At 43.1% G+C, this 4,786-nt stretch overlaps 1 non-coding gene across 1 annotated transcript; it reads left to right on the top strand.

The window, feature by feature from the left end:
• The first annotated feature begins 465 nt into the window (after positions 1-465).
• On the top strand, positions 466-584 carry LOC138364215 (5S ribosomal RNA). Its single transcript, XR_011228342.1, has one exon. It is a non-coding gene; the product is annotated as a 5S ribosomal RNA (ribosomal RNA).
• Positions 585-4,786: the final 4,202 nt, after the last annotated feature.

Here is a 4,786-nt window from a genome sequence, read left to right as displayed (position 1 = left end):
CCGAACCTATTTATGTGCCGGCACGGTACAGAAGCTGCAACCTGGCAACTCGTCCACCAATCACAACGGTTGGTTTTACGGCTCCGAAACCTGGATCCCATATCTTCTCTAAAATAGAAGCATTTGTTCATGTTCTTTGTAAAAGTATCATAAAGCAGGACAGATGAGACAAATATCATAAAAACTGAAGAGCAGATGAGCACACACATGTATGTATTACAAAAGAAAATCCACAAATTCATTAGAAATTGGCAGGGCAGGCTGAGGAAGTAGGTAGATGTAAAATGTCTGTAAATGGCGAAAGAACATAAACCCAAGACTGAATAAACGATGTTAAATATCCATGCCAAGGAGACAAAAATATGTTAGGATACAATTACCATTAAGACACCACAAGAAGGTCCGTATCCTGCCGTGATGACTAAAAAGAGTTGGTTATTAGCCACAATGTGTAGGCAGTCTCATGCCAACGGCCATACCACGTTGAGAACACCGCTTCTCGTCCGATCAGCGAAGTTAAGCAACGTTGGGTTTGGTTAGTACTTGGATGGGTGACCGCCTGGGAACACCAAATGCTGTTGGCAATAATGTTTTTTGTTTTGTTTTGTTTTGTTTCGTTTGTTTTTGTTTGAATGGCTGGCTCCACGGGAAATTCACGGAGTTGTGTGGAATAAGGCCTGGTAAAATGAATTAATATGTATGTCATGTTTAAAACAAACTCGCTTAATATAGTGTGTGAGGCTTTATACAAAAACAAACAACCAAAACAAAACATGTTGTTTTATATATATATATATATATATATATATATATATATATATATATATATATATATATATATATATATATATATATATATATATATATATATATATATATATATATATATATATATATATATATATATATATATATATATATATATATATATATATATAGCTTAATCCGGGTTTGAACTCGCAACTCCAAGAATACGCATCACTTATATACACTTTACCACTGGACCACAGCTGCAGGACACAAGCTTGATGCTGAGGTATCAATTTAATGACGTAAATGCCATTTCCACAAATAAATGATAATTTAAAAGTATTTGTATGTACAAATCTTTTCTGTTTAAAAGGCTACAATATCAGTTACATATATAATTTGTGTTAATGTTTCTATACCCACAGGAAGGCATGTTTTTGCTTATATGTAAGGGGTACGGAGAAGGAATCCACAGACCATCAGTCCCCTTCCCCCCCCCCCCCCCCCTCCCACCTACTACCACCACCACCACCACCACCACCACTACTCACCACCACCACCACTACTCACCACCAATCACCACCACCACCAATCACCACCAATCACCACCAATCACCACCACCACACCTAACCGAAAACCCCCTAACACATCAACCCTCCCCCCAATCAACAGGCGAAATAATAACCCTCAAATGCCTGCCTGCCTGCCAGCCAGCCAATACTAACGGTCTTCTCAGAAAGAAAATCTCTTTGTATCTGTATTACTTGATGAAATGTATGATTCTAATAATGAAAATAAATTTTGATGTCGGTTGTATGAGCATAATGACCAATATGCACATGATATGAATGAATTAAATAGTGTAGTTTTAAGTAATTAGGTTGTAGACACATTAAGCGGATATGATATTTGACGCGTCCAGAACTGGTGATTTTTGGTTTAGTTTTAAATGCACCACCACCATTGCTTCCCCAGAGCCTAATTAAGGACCGGTAAAAGGAGTCAATATGTATGTCATCTATAAAACCAAAGAATGAATAAAAACACACACACACACACACACCTACATAATAGTATTAGGAAGATTGTATGGCAAAAAAAAAAAGTACTCCCATTGGGTCGTTTGAACTCGCGACTTCCAAAACACCAGCCACACACCTTACCACCCAGCCACCATAGAGTTGGTATAATTGTGCAACTTTAGTTATAAAAGTAAAGTTCTTATTGTCTCAAATCTTATTGTCTGTTCTATGAAAAGGCATGATGTAAATTATGTATTTTTTGAATGATTGAATTGTAGGCACATTAAGCGGATTCGATATTTGATATATCCAGAAAAGGTGATTTCTGTTCAGTTTTAAAATGCATCACTGTTAACGCTAAAGGACTGGTAAAACGACTCGATGTTTGTCATTTTTAAAATAAACACTAAAACTAGGCCCTTAACATATATAATGTTTGAATATAAATTGAATGCATATAAATACAAAGTGGGAGTGGCTGGCTGGCTGGCTGGCTGGCTGGCTGGCTGGCTGGCTGGCTGCCTGCCTGCCTGCCTGCCTGCCTGCCTGCCTGCCTGCCTGCCTGCCTGCCTGCCTGCCTGCCTGCCTGCCTGCCTGCCTGCCTGCCTGGCTGGCTGGCTGGCCGGCCGCCCGCCCGCCCGCCCGCCCGCCCGCCCGCCCGCCCGCCCGCCCGCCTGCCCGCCCGCCTGCTTGCCTTGCCTTGCCTTGCCTTGCCTGTCCTGTCCTGTCCTGTTCTGTTATTGCCTTGCCTTGCCTTGCCTTGCCTTGCCTTGCCTTGCCCTGCCCTGCCCTGCCTTGGCTGCAGCTGGCTGGCTGGCCGTAAATCAACTCTTAACAACACCATACCACACCACACCATCACTCATCACCCATCACCCACCACCGGCCCCAGTCTCCCAGCCTCTCTTATATACCCGAGCAGGCCCTTTAAATTATTTGAATTGTTGCACTTCGGCCAATGGCAGGCACGATCGCTGCTGCTCAAACATATTCTGGTTCACAAGTATTAATATATATATATATATATATATATATATATATATATATATATATATATATATATATATATATATATATATATATATATATATATATATTCATGAAACACATTAAAACCTTGATCATTTATTCATTCATTACGTCTAGTGAAGAATTGCTTTTGTTCATTTGTATGATTAAAAATTAATAGAATATGAATTCCTCGCTTAAAGTAAAATATAAAATATATATTGGATTTATATGATTGGTTAATATTCCAAGTGATGCTGAATATCCCCTATAATTTTGTTTTGTTTGTTTGTTTGTTATGTACACATTCCAAATGAAATCAATATAAATGTTATTATTAATGTTTGAAAGTTGATTGTCTACTTGAATCTCTCTATTAAAGTGTGTGTGGCTCCGGATGGAGCCTGGTTATGGTATTTGTCGTGGTGGGTGGCAGAAGTGCTTACTTCTTCTCTGTCTTCTTTGGCAAAAGAACTGCCTGAATGTTTGGAAGAACACCTCCCTGTGCAATGGTTACGCCAGACAGAAGTTTGTTGAGTTCTTCGTCGTTGCGGATGGCCAACTGCAAGTGACGTGGGATGATACGGGTCTTCTTGTTGTCACGTGCGGCGTTACCGGCGAGCTCCAGAACTTCGGCAGCGAGGTATTCCATGACGGCTGCCAGGTAGACAGGAGCGCCAGCACCGACGCGTTCGGCGTAGTTGCCCTTACGCAGCAGACGGTGAATTCTGCCCACGGGGAACTGAAGTCCGGCCCTGCTGGAGCGAGACTTTGACTTGCCCTTCACTTTGCCTCCCTTGCCGCGTCCTGACATTGCTGCTGCTGTTGTGGGTTTGTGGTGTTTTATGCCGCCCCGCAGATCGAGCTTCGTGTTATATACCCCGCTCAGGATCAAGGGAGCCCGCCACTGACCAATCAGCGCGCTCCGCCACGCGACCCGCTCTGAGCTGAGTCGCGAGCGGGATATAAAAGGAAAGCTCGCCTCGCGCAAAAGTTCATTATTGTATCGCAACGCCAGCCAGCACGAGCATCATCATGCCACCCAAGGCATCTGGAAAGGCTGCCAAGAAGGCCGGAAAGGCCCAGAAGGCCATTGCCAAGGGCGATAAGAAAAAGAAGCGCAGGAGGAAGGAGAGCTACAGCATCTACATCTACAAAGTGCTGAAGCAGGTCCACCCCGACACTGGTATCTCTTCCAAAGCCATGTCGATCATGAACTCGTTCGTGAACGACATCTTCGAGCGCATCGCCGCCGAGGCTTCTCGCCTGGCCCACTACAACAAGCGTTCCACCATTACCAGTCGGGAGATCCAGACGGCTGTAAGGCTCCTGTTGCCCGGAGAACTGGCCAAGCACGCCGTCTCTGAGGGCACTAAGGCCGTCACCAAGTACACCTCCTCCAAGTAAACGGCTTACTTACTGCCCTGTGGTGGTGGCTTGGCCTCAAACCAACAAACTCGGCTCCATTGGAGCCACACTTTAATTTCTAAAGAGATTGTGAGTGTTAGACACCAATACTATTATAACAAAAACCTCTGTCACTGAAAGCAAATAGCTATAAAATGAGAATATTTATGAAACTGTCTGTGTGTGTTTCTCTCTCTCAGTGTCTGTCTGTCTGTCTGTCTGTCTGTCTGTCTGTCTGTCTGCCTGCCTGCCTGCCTGTCTGTCTGTCTGTCTGTCTGTCTGTCTGTCTGTCTGTCTGTCTGTCTGTCTGTCTGTCTGTCTGTCTGTTTGTCTGTCTGTCTTGTCTATCTTGTCTGTGTGTCTCTCTCTCTCTCTCTCTCTCTCTCTCTCTCTCTCTCTCTCTCTCTCTCTCTCAACACATATAAGCACTCGGTATCTTTTTTCTAGAGATTAGAGATTCATTGTTATGTTCCACATTAGGATTACTATGCAGGCCACCCTCTTAGGTTTGAAAATGTCAAGAAAACGGTTAATTTAAAATGTCATCTCCTAACTTAACAGATTAAGCCAGAGGACCGAAAACAGAATAAAACAGGAC

The sequence above is a fragment of the Procambarus clarkii genome, chromosome 12 (assembly GCF_040958095.1).
Source record: "Procambarus clarkii isolate CNS0578487 chromosome 12, FALCON_Pclarkii_2.0, whole genome shotgun sequence".
Classification (NCBI taxonomy): Eukaryota; Metazoa; Arthropoda; class Malacostraca; order Decapoda; family Cambaridae; genus Procambarus; species Procambarus clarkii.
The sequence above is the reverse complement of the archived record's forward strand: the minus strand, read 5'-3'. Positions and strand labels throughout refer to the sequence as shown.